General features: G+C 38.7%; 1 protein-coding gene across 1 annotated transcript in view; it reads left to right on the top strand.

Moving 5' to 3' along the window:
* The first annotated feature begins 1668 nt into the window (after positions 1–1668).
* The window catches only part of LOC124155661 (rabphilin-3A), a 340415-nt gene continuing 329106 nt past the window's right edge, over positions 1669–12977 (top strand). The window contains exon 1 of the mRNA XM_046529670.1: positions 1669–3289. The gene's annotated coding sequence lies outside the window, so the exon portion shown is untranslated. The remainder of the gene's footprint in view (positions 3290–12977) is intronic.

The following is a 12977-nucleotide window of genomic DNA, read 5'->3' on the forward strand; positions in this document are numbered from 1 at the left end:
CTCTTTTCGGGGTTCAACAAAATTTATCCCTTAGGATGAGCCCCCAGTCAGAGCTTGAAATGTTGGCCATTATGGAAAAATGAACCCGGTGGGAATCCCTAGAAGAGTCTACCCACACTACAACGGATGTTGGAATTATGCTTATAGCAAAGGGATGATGCCTCCTTTTTGGGCGGTATTTGCTTGGTACCATCATAATCAAATCCTTTTTAATTCTGTGTATCTAATTTTCACTCGGAAAGGAATCGATAATCGCAGATTTTATAACTTTTGCTAATCCTCCGACGGGGGAGGCAAACCTCCAAAAGTGGGACCCTGTTTCTTCAACTAACACCACACATTCCCCTCTAAACTTGTATTGGTAAGTCCTCTTCCCTTTTTTCATCAGACAAGAGTATATTCTTTCATTCCAATAAAATAAGGCCCTTTGATGACACCTCTCTTTTCTTATTCACAGTAATTAGCATCTTTTTCTGTCTACGTAAGTAATTCTGGTACATTAGCTTTGATGTATCTTACGAAGTTATGACTTCTGCGTCAGCTAAAGTTGCGGGCAAAGTTGGAATTGCTGTTGCTTGGTTCTTGCATATACCTCTATCACAGTTGGCAGACGCGTTTTCCCCGAAGAAGTTCCAATTTGAGGTTATAGTCCTTAATGTTTATTTCATGAGGAAAGTAGAGATACATATCGGCTGATTTCTCGCCAGTTTAATTTTCTTCGGATGAATTGATGAAGAAAATTTTTGATACTATTTTCCCGTACAAGAACTGACGATGATGACTCAACGCTCTTCTATGATTCCCTTTTTTCCTCAGTTGTCGAGTTTATTTAGGGTTCAATCCAGCAGCCATCATCTTTCATTTCGTCAGATTGTCTCTCAAAATACTTCTTCATTGTGGGAACCTTATGCTCCTCCATGCCCTTACACGCAAAAATATCGCATAATTTAAAATGTTCCTTTAAAATTGTTTGAGTTTAAAATTGTCACATTCATAATGGAAAAGAAGCACGTCACCATAGTTCGCACACCTTCATAGCCACTCGAGAGGCGTATTCATAGACCGTAGTCTCCTTTCCTGCGTGCGCAGGTCTAAAAATATTTCATCACTTCTCTAAAAGTTGGTAACATCGATTTGTTTAACGCCGACGAGGCGCCAAATAAGGGACAAGTCGTCTCACTACGGATGGTTTTTTACCTTCTACCATCTTCTGATTTATATTATCAAAGATAAACGACCTCCTAGCAGCATGCGCGGGATGAATTTTGCTGTATTAGAGGCGTGGGAGGGGGAGAAGCGAGCGTGGAGGGGAAGGGATCGGCCTGCGGCTCTGGTATCCGCGACGCTGCGTGGGCGTTGGAATATTTTCTTCGCGGACGCGGACTCATATTAGGCATTTTGTGGCTAAACGGTGGCAGATACGTCAAAATGCACGAAATTTTTGCCCTAAAGGGCAGTAACTCGGCAAAATCTATAGGAAATGACCATTAAATATTATATTTTTCGAATTTTGACCCTCCCCCCCTAAATTGCATTTGAGCGAGGGTCAGGGGTTCACGTACAGGTCTCAAATTTTTCAGGCCTTATTTTTGATCGGTCCCACAACTTTTTTTCATTGGGCCAGATGGATTTGAAAAAAATCGATTTTTGCGATCCGCCCTACTGTTGAGGTCCCTGTGGAACACATATAACGTCCATCTCCTTTGCCTGCCGCGTGAGAGTGACGTATAACAGTGGTTCCATTCCCAGTTCAACAATGGGACAATAGCAAGTGTGTGCCAAAGTTTGGGTCCCGTTGGGGCCCTTGTGGATCGCCGCCGGCTCTTGCCTCTGATATGTCAGACCTACGCTGTATTTCCTTGTGTTTCATTCAACTAATAACAAAGTCAGTGAATATCACTTGTCTATAAGACGATGAAAATATTGAAGAGAATACGCTTTCAGTTGGCTACCTGATGAGGTCCACGTAAGATGTTTCTCTGTTCGTCCAAACTAAGACTTTAATTCCTTATTATTCCGCTTATCATTCATGTTCAAGGACAAATGGCTATTGAAGTTGATGGTTATCTCTTGCTTTGTGCCAAGCTGCAAGGTAGAGGAGGGAATGTGCATACGTTAGATTTTCATCTGGGGCCTAAGTGATACTTTTTATTTTTCAATATACAAACATCTCTCTTCGTGCATCGGCAACCAGAACGTATTTGTGAAGTTGAAGAACGCATGCGCGGTACCTGTCTGGAGGCAGGGCATTGTCGTGTGGGAGAGTCTATACTGCAGCCTTTGCGGCACTACTTCAGTTAATTTGTCTACAAATCAAAACTATTGTTTTCTACATAAAGTTGTCTCCTGACTCGATTTAGTACGCATGAATTAGTGGTTTTGCTGTTTTACTGAATCGTTGAGGTGGAGGAAAATATGCAATTTGAAGATTCTGGTGATAATCTTGTAGAATATTTTCAATTTATCAGTCTACAGATCCTTATCTAACCTACCTGTTCCCGATTTGTAACAAAAAGTTAAACCAATTCTCCTCTCTGTTTTTAAGAACCACGCTAACCTCTGGCACCTAAGCTATGAACTAACTAACTGTATTCTCTGCCTTTTCTGTTGGCGATTTACATAAATCAAACCTTGAATTCCTGTTTGCCTTTCCATACTTCACATCCAATATCTAAACTTCGGAGATAATTTAAAATAGCAACTGTGGCAACAAAAAAAAACTTTGCTGGTTTCACAATCATAGTATATCATATACTTTGCCTTTGCGGCTGAAAGTTGCTCGTGTACATTCATGTTGGTCTCCGTCTGGAGCAAGTCCTCTGTTGTGAAGGTGTCATCAAGTGCTGGGATACCCATCTAAAATGGATGGTACCAATATTCGTTGACGTGCGCTGAAGTTATCGTGTGATAGGGAAGTGTGCTGTATGTTGAGTGAAGATCGAGGAAGTTTCATGACCGAGCAGTGACACGTTCGGCATTCGTTTACCTCGCGCTTCGCGCAGTTCAACACCTGAAGCTCTCATTCCCTTAATGTTTTTTTTCTCGTTCGTGTTTACCCAGAGTCGCGCGTTCGTCCGAGAGTTAAAAAGAGTTACGACGGCCTGAACCGTCACCTGTTCCACCTGCAAACACCTCACGTAACGGAGGCGTTACCCCCGCCGTGCCGTCTGCCGCCGGTTCAAGCCCTTCGCTGCCAGGTCATGAGGAGACAGAAGCCATTGGGAAGAGTGGTTTGAGAAAAATAAATAGCGAGAGAGGCCTAGGCGTCCGAAGATCTAAGAAGTATCCGGTGAGTGTGATCGATTTTCTCCCTTCTTTTCCTCTTTATTTTTTTCCACGGTGGATTTGATGGGTTTTTTGGTCCCGTATCGAACCTCATCCATGTCATCGTGGAGCATTCTTTGTTTACCTCATCGCGCCGAGCGCGAAAGACCAGTGTTTGCCGAGTGTCGCTCGAAGTCTGCCACGCGACATTTGTATTAGTTTTTTTTTATTTTCCTGCTATTGAGCATAATACCAGTAAACTAGCTATTCGATTAGCTTATTCGATAGCTTGAATTTAAGACATATTATGAGGATTTTAGCCATTGATTGCTAAAATATTAAAGTAATTCTTAAAAAAAGAGAGCAAGAAGTGTTGAGTCCTTTTATGGTGCCTACGAATATTTTCTTATTGAAATATTTTGGGTCTTCAAATCCTCTGCATTTTCATCTGCGTATGTACTGCATTTATTCAATCCTATCATTTCCATCACTTTAACTTTTCTCCATGAATAGATAAGCGTGTATGCAAATGCTCCATACATAAAAAAATCAAAGCAACATCTCTAACAGTCTCAAAAATATGCATAAAAACAATTCATCCCAAATTCTCGCCAGGTGGACTTAGATCTTTTAATATGATTTAAACTCACTTACTTGAAAGATCCTAAAATTAGCGAAAAAAAAGGTGACACATGTCTAGAATTTCATGCGAATAATATATATCAACCCTTGTCTTTACAAATTTAATAAAGTTTTCTAAATTTCACTGCGAGTGAAATTCAACCCCACCATTCAAAGCTTCTTACGATCATGACAGAAGGACAATTCAAAAATTTAAATGAAGATCAGAAAATTGCATAGCCGAAGTACTAAATTCTGTTTTACGTATTATCCTGCCGTAAGTTACGTGAACGAGTATGGAGTTTCCTAGATTCTTTCTTCGAGTTTCTCGCGCACGAACATAAACATCGTCTGTTCCTGAATCACGTTCCGTGGTGTTTTGCCTTTCATTTTGCGGGCATAAATGACAGTTTATGACATCGTCCATCTTGCGTGGTGTCAGTTTAATTTTGGTTCCAAAAATGTACATAAATTTAAAAAATGTAATAATAGGGTCTTTCATTAAGGTGGTTAGTTGACTGGTTTATTAATCTCTTCATCATCATCATCATCATTAGTCAACAATCCTAAGATTGGTTTTACGCAGCTCTCCATTCCTCTCTTCTATCCGCTAGCCTTTTCATAGCTATGAATTTTTCTCTTTTACATCCTCTAAAACCTGTCCAATGTAACGAAATGGTCCCGTCTTCTGCTTAAGGTTTTTAGGAGGCTTCTCTTCCTAGCACTTTCTCGTTACTAACACGGTCGACCCATTTTATCTCCATCATTTTTCGATAGGACCGCAGTTTGAATGCTTCCACTGGTCACTGATTTGCTGCTATCAGCGTCCAAGCCTCGCTTCCATAGAGAAACATTCTCCATGTGATTTCTGATGCATTGCATGGTTGCTCCATCTCATTAATTGTTTCCTTACTAATATGCTTATATTCTCAGCTGTAAGAAGATTCTTCTTTTTGTAGAAAGCCCTCTTCGCCTGCGCTTATTGACTATTTCTTGACTATGACTTCCCAGGTAAGAAGACTCTTTCACCTCTTCAAGCTTATGCTTTCCTAGCTTAATTTTTGTCCTAGCCTCCTCTCTTTTGCTGCACGCTAACTTTTGGTCTTCTTTCAGTTGATTTACTGCTGATACCTGGTCATAGTCCTTACCATATTTGTTAAAGTCTTCTTCAAACAATTAACCCATTACCGGCCGAGAAAAGAAATACAGTAGATTCCGGTTAATGGGTCCACCGGTTACTTGGGGCAGCCGCTTAATTGGGGCAAATCTTGAAGAACCGAATCCAATTGAAGAATATCCCAGAGTTTTCTCCGCTTAATTGGGACAGCATGCCGCTTTATTGGGCCATGAGTCGGCGACATTGACTCTATGCTCGCGACGAGATTAAAATTTTTTCGTATCACAATACTGTTTTTTATATTTTCCTTCTTTAATTTAGTCGTATTTTTCTCAAGTGTACCTATTCTTGCCTTAATCTTAAAACTCTTGTTCTTATATCATCCGTGTGAGGAATCGGATTCCGTTCCCCGACCATGAAACCTCATTCAACGTAGTGATGTGTTCAAGAGGAGAGGACTCCTGTGGCAGGCTATAGGTAATAGAATGAGACCGGGATAGTTAGAAAGAACTAATGACACCCGTGGTGAGGGTGTAAGAGCGAGTACGGGCCAATTTCTAGGAATTACTGGCTGTTTTTGAATATAGGAGACGGTACGAGGCGAACAATTTCGCTTACAAAGAGCTTTTTGTTTGCAGCATCTTGAACAAAATTCAACTTACTCATGAAATCTATCCTTTTAATTCCTTTTCCTCTATACAACTGAGTAGTCACTATTGGAAAATTACGTTTCTTCGTTCCTTTCTCTTTTTCCCATCACTCTCCCAGTAGTCTATGCATCCACAAAAGACACTTTTCTCTTCACTTGTACCTAGTCATCTGTGAACTAACAGTCTAAAACCAGTTTAAATGGTGCGCATATTTGGTGGGATTTATCTCGTGCTCTACGATCTAAGTGAACCTAGGATAAGTGATATTTTTTTAGTTCTAAGATTCAGTGACGCTCCATTTCTTGAACAATATGCCACGTTAAGACCTTTTACTCGCTGAAATTTGCAATAGGTACGCGACAGAAATAAAGATTATCCTCAATCCAGTCATCTCCGTTTGGCTGAGATTACCGGGAGGCCAAAATTGACGATAGCTCAGTTATTGAAGCAACAGGATAAACTAAGAGAGGAATGGAGTCAAAAAGGAAAGCAAGCATCGTCTATGAAACGCAAGCGTCAACGTAAGGATCCAGATGTTGAGGACGCTTTTGATCAATGGTATTCCATTGTAAGCGATCGAGGGATTTGTGTAAGCGGTCCAATATTAAATAAGAAGTCGGAGGAACTAGCTTTGAAACTTGGTCATGACCATTTTAAGGCAACAGATGGTTGGCATCTCGATGGAAGACCAGAAACGAAATAAAATTCAAGAGAGCTAACGGAGAAAAAAGTGCTAATGTCGTGAGTGCAGAGGAGTGGAAATTGAACAAACTGCCCAAGTTACTCCTGAATTTTTGCGCTGATGGCATTTACAATGCCAATGAAACGGGGCTGTAATACCGAGCAACACCAAATGGCTCTTCTTATTACAGTCATGTAGGACCAAAGGGCTTCAAAAAATCGATGAATCGCGTCACTGTTTAGTATTGTTAAAATGTTTCGGGAACTGACAAAAAACTCTTCTGGCAATTCTGGAAAGTGCTAAGCCTCAATGCTTTAAAGGGTTAAGAATAAGCAGTTTACCATCAGAGTGCCAAGCCAATAGCAAGGTAGCGATGACAGTGAGTCTCTTTACGCAATGATTGACCAGTGGGGATATAGAATTAGCATGGAAATCAAGAAAGGTTCTTCTTGTACTTGAAAACTGTACGGCACATGCTAATTACCAAAATGTGTGTTAAAAAATTATCAGTTGGAATTTCTGCTTGGAAACATAACGTCCTTAGAGCAACCAATGGATATGGGGATCATAAAAAATTTGAGAACACTTTACCGTGGGAAATAAGTAGATGATATTCTAGAATCTATAGAATATAACTTTCTGATATCATCATCCACCGCCAATGCGCTAAGCTCAAAGGTGAACATTCAGCAAGCAATATTGTTTCTGGCTAAAAGATGGCCCGATGTCAAATGTCAAAAAATTCAACATTGTTTTTTCATTGCGATTTCTAAAGTTTCAGTGCAGTGTACAACATTACAGCAGAATCTGAAAATGTATTCAACTCAAAACTGTGCCACATAACAAGCCATGAAGAGCTCGATTATATTCACTGCAATTTGGACCAATGAAAACTGTGAACTTGATATTGCTGAAACCATATTACACAGGCAACATTGAAGCTGAAGGTGAGGATGGTGATGGAGATGAAATCGCACCTGAACGTAGCTAAGTGATAACTCTGGATGCAAGAAGGTTCATTGAGGGTTTGCGACTCTTCTTCATGTGAAAGGCAATGAAGATAGCCCAAGGTCGTCATTGGATTTCTGTGCCGACTTGGGTCGTACGACGAGGATGACGAGAATGCTGCAGAGAACATTAGAAAAATTCCTTGAGCGAGGAGATACGATTTGAAATGAAAGTACTTGCATGTTTAGGAATTTATGGAATCACATATTATTAACTAATTAACCGTGACTTTGTCTTAAATAGAAGTTAATAAATGACTTTCATCCAGCATCGCCTGAGACTGTGAAAAATATTTTCAACTAAGATTACTATCATCCTTAAAAATGTTAATAAATTAACTAATCTCGCTGATTTATTAAACAAATTAATAGTTTAATAAACATTGTTTGCATTATAACCATTCTTTAGTCTTCTTTCTATCATTTCAAAGTTTGTTTATGAACATGTATGGGATAGTTCGCTTAATTGGGGCAGCCGCTTAATTGGGGCAAAGTGTGCCTGTCCCGATGTGTCCCAATTAACCGGAATCTACTGTACTAGAAAATATATAATTTTTTCCCTTCATTTTTCTTAATAACATGCCAAATAAGGTAAACTGAAAATATAGGCCTTCAAAAAATTTGCTTATGGTAAAAAAATAATGTTAATTTTTCGCAACTTTGGCAGAATTCGGTATCTATAGACAGGTATGTAACCCGCATTACCCGCATTGCTGTCTCGTAGGAATATGCCGTTTTTACTGCCAAATATTATCCTCCGCCTATTTATACCACGTATTTGACAGATATAGTCATATACGATAATTATAATTCTTAAATATTATGTTTCCAGTGAGATTTAGTACTTCTGAGATTTGTTTTCTCTCGCGTAATCAAAAAATTGTATCAAACCGTGAGCTATCACCGTATTTTATGCTTACACCTCTTCATGTAGTAATAAAAAAAACTTTAAAAGCACGGAAATAATAGATATTTGACTAGATTGAATGAAGGTGATTACATTCTCAATACCATCTGTACAGCATTATTATCTTTTCAAACGTATGAACGAAATGTAACAGTGTAAAATGAATTAGTGTCAAAGTTGTGGAGTAGGTTATAGTGCATCATGTTAAATGGAGTCTCAGAAATTTTATTCTCATGGTTTCAAATTTGTAAGTACTTACCTGCATTTTAACTGGGAATTTCTTGAAAGTGCAAGCTCAAAAATATTTTTTTTGTTTACAACTAATTTATGGACCCACGTTATTTTCCTCCTCCGTTTGCTTAGCCTCATCGTTGATCGCCTTGACCTCGTTTTCGATTTTTTCCACTTATTTCACTTGCATTTCTTATGACTTAATGTATAATAAAGGTGCCTTATGCGCGATACGGTCTTTTAAATAATGATTTAAATAGGCAATTCATGCCTGCACATTCCTACTCTAGCTCTTACAAGAAATGCGCTTTTTATGTGCTGCAGATAAATTATCATCAGTACGTGTTGAGGTAATTCACCCTAAAACATCTTTGTATCAGATGTACTTAATTACATGCTACGTTATTTAGTGGTGCCATTTGTTTCGAATAAGAATGAATTAGGGTCAATTAGCGGCGGAAAGAGTGACATCATTCGAATCACCAATAATTTTATTTCTTGGAATGATATCATTACTCCTTTCCATTTATTCCTTTTAAACGATGTAAAATAATGATTCGATTTGTAGAAGTCACGGCTCAAAACTTTTTGCGCTGGATTAAATTGGTTGATATGAAACCGTCATTTAAATGATACTGCGATCATACTTACTTAATTCCGGCTGTTATTCTGCTTAATTATGGAAGGGTTGATTTTGTGCCAAAAATTTATTGAACGATCGATCAAAGAGGGATTCGTGATTGATTTTATGAATTTTGAAAATCTCATTCTATTATTTACGGAGCAATATTTTGGTTTATTTGGTTTCCTAATCCTTGTACACTTCACTTTCCACCATCGAAGTCTTCGCTCTCGCATTTAAACTTTTTCTGACACAGAATGATCTAGGCTTTGTCATGCTTCGTTGAATATGAAAACACATTAAAGTCCATTTCTTTTTGAGATATATTATGGAAATTGACTGCTAGTCTTCCTCGTAAATAGCAAAACTATTGATAAAGAATCCCATCCCATCACTCCAAACGTATTATGCGTAAAGTATTAAATAAATATGATATAATAGCCAAGGAAAAATTTAATTAGTGAAGTTACACATGTGAAAAATAAAGTTTCAATGTGGTGAAATGCTTGTTCTTGGAAGTCACATAATGATATCCCTTGTTGGTACTTTTAATCGATAATTTTATCACATTTATGCTACTTAGTGATGCTATTTGTTTGGATGGAGAAAATATAAGGTTCAATTATAAATGGAAAAAGTGACATATTAAAATTGAATTTCCGATTATGTAATTCATTGCTAACATTATTATAAATTCTTTTTAACCGCATTAATAACTATATTTACATTTAGACTGACGATATTTTTAGCTGGTGAATTTTATTGCCCTATACTTGCACCAGCATAATTAAAATGATATTTTCCCAAGAGACATTTTACGGCTTATAAGAGTGTTACTTTTTCATAACTTTGTCAATGAAAATCTCTTTTGTTTGCGATGAATCGTTGCTGGCGTGACTCTGTGGGAGTTCGCTGACCGTTATAAAACCACGTTCTATTATGGAATGTTGCATAAAAACTGTTCTGATTATATCAGTATAGAAATTAATTATTTGATTGATTTGGCTCCTAGTGGCCTGGTAAATGGTTAATCTTTCAATTAAAAACAGAGTCAATGATCTGGACCGAGTGATGAGCTGTCAACGTCTCTTGGTTTCAAGGCTCTAATACCCTGACATCTATAGGGTGCAATCGCGAGGTGCCCTCTTCGTCTAATCCCCTGTCCTGGAGACCTAAGGCCATCATACTGAAGGGCATTATTGATTATGGACGGTATTATTGAGTATGGGCGGATATGTAACGTAAAACACGCCTAGCCGTACGGCTACGTGTTGCTATTCCTTAAAAACAGAATCCTGGATTAGAGCCTGCTACCATTTTTGTGACTTTGTGCAAGTGTCACTCTGATGTCACCTCTGAATCACCTTTATCTTCTTATAATGAGTCGTTCAATATCAAGCTGCAAATTGAATGAAAATTCGAGCTATTAGATAATGATTTCTGCCTGCATTACGAGGAAGAATCCTTTTCATAATAAAGAGGAGTTAGAATAGTCTCCATAAGAACCTGTAGCAACAACAATGAGACACTAATGTCCATATGTCATTGAGATTTCAAGGGAGCTATTTTGCAGCTATTGAGTGAAGTCCATCATCATTAAATTATTCAAACATAGCTTTCTAGTTTTAATACCATTTTTTTTTAGAATAACCACAACTTAGTTTGTTACTAGGCCTTAGTTCAAAACGAAGGAGACGTTGCGAGTTTTTACTGAAAAACTTAATTCGCTACCCGACACGTCTTAAATCATTTTCAAGTGTGCGAAAAAGTTACCTTTCCAGTGGGACTTGCAAGATCTCTTTTATTAATGATGGATTGGATTCACCGCATCTCACCTGAACTACCAGTTTCATCAGGCTTTACTCATCAGAGGACCATATTAGTATCCTGTATCCAAAGACTGCAGATTTGTTGATCCACCTAGGTCCAAATCATTTCCTTATTGCGAAATTATTTTTAGGAATGAATTACTGTATGAAGTCAATTATGCATTTAGGTATAAAGTTTAGCATTAGGTTAAGGAGACAATAATTCAATTTCTCTTGTATTTCTTGGGAGCATCTTTCCGGAGGGATCATGAATTAGAAACTTATTACATCATTTCCCTCGTATGTAGCCCATATTTGCATTTATCCCTGAAAAAAAAACTGTGAGCGAAAAATAACGCCAGCTGATATGGTATGGTATTTAGAAGAGACGATTGACAGCTTAGGTCATTTGCGCCATGAGGGAAGGGTAGTTAAGGAAGGGTCGAGAGAAACCCGGCGTCGGCATTAGCCTGATCCTAACGAAAGGCGCTAAGGGGACCACGGCTTTACGTCCCATCCGACGGACGGAGTGTTGCGCTTGAAATGTCCTCCACACAACATTCAAGCAGGGATCGGGCAGTATCTGAAAATTCTCTGCCACCTCCGGGATTTGAACCCAAACCCATGGTGTGGGAAGCCAACACTCTAGCCACCGCACCAACCCGATCCCCACGCCAGCTGACAGGACTGAAGAAATGAAGCAGGGGAATTAAGTTTTCTATAATTCCCGACAGCATAAGGGAAACGATATTTTCCTGTGAAACATTTTTAGGTTTAAAGGGGTGTTACGTTTTCATAGCTTTGTCAATTAAATTATCCTTCAATTGTAATTAATCAATGAATCCTTGTAGGCGTGACTTAATTAATTGATTGAACGGAATCTTAGAGATCTGTTAAACAATTAACATTTCAATTAAAACAGAGTCGATTATCTGGAACGTGTGATGAGCGGTCATCGACACTGTGGGAGTTACTAATGATCGTTATGGAACACAGTAGAAATACTCCACACTTAATTTAATATCAATCATCCTGGGTTTTAGAAGCTCATTGTAAGTGCACTCCAAGAAAATGACACTGCGCTTTTGAAACCTGTGTTGGGTGGTATTCCCTGTGAATTATTGCTTTTGTGTTTCATTATAAATCACTTATACTCGAAAAAAATTGTAATAGCATTGTATTCCTTTGGAAAAAACTTTGAAACTCTAGAGAAACGACAAATCTTCCTCGTTTAATGCCCCTTTTAATCTCCAGTCGACAATTACCTCTTCATAATTCACCCCAGTCGTTACGCATCCATTTCACCGGGAGCGCAATGACGGGAAGAGAATGATGAGTAATGCAGGCATGTCATTCTTGGAATAAAAAAGAAACTTTTGCCTTATTCATCTTTTTGTATCACTACGGTTGAATGAAGAATACACTCGCGTGAAAAAATTTTCTCCCCTTGCGTGTCACAAAGCAGTTAGGTTCAAACTTAGCCTTATTTTTTCCCGCAGACAGGAATGCTCATTGAATGGAGGGAGAAGAGGGTGGGGCGTGAGGGTCGTGTTGCGTGACCTGTTCTGGTTTGAGGATACTTTGCTATGAGCCCTTGGGGAGGGCTGCTTCTCTCTCCACAGGTGGTGCCAGGGTGAAGCCAGACCAGGGGGATTTAGGAAAGGGTTCTGGAGAGATAGAGAGAGACTACAGCCGTTAAACACAGAATGGGCGAGAAAACCTTTTGTTTCCCCTCGTAACTGGATTAGCTTTGGAAAAATACGGCGCTGGTTTTTGTGGCTGGCCATTTTCTGCGGGAATTCGAATTTTTGGAGGATTTTTTTCCCTTGTATTTCTCTGACGTCATCATAGTCTTTAATGAAGCTATTTTGGTGGAAACATCACTCTCATTCACATTTTTTCCATTTTTCGCGAATAGTTACTCATTTAAAATATTCGTAATTAAACATTCACAATTTTCCACCAAATTTTAATATTTGTACATCATGGTTCATCGCTTATAGGTATCGATTCATCTCGGGATCGAACTCTGTACTGTAAATACTCCTAATGATCCCGCTATGCGGTG

Source organism: Ischnura elegans, chromosome 3 (assembly GCF_921293095.1).
Source record: "Ischnura elegans chromosome 3, ioIscEleg1.1, whole genome shotgun sequence".
NCBI classification, from domain to species: domain Eukaryota; kingdom Metazoa; phylum Arthropoda; class Insecta; order Odonata; family Coenagrionidae; genus Ischnura; species Ischnura elegans.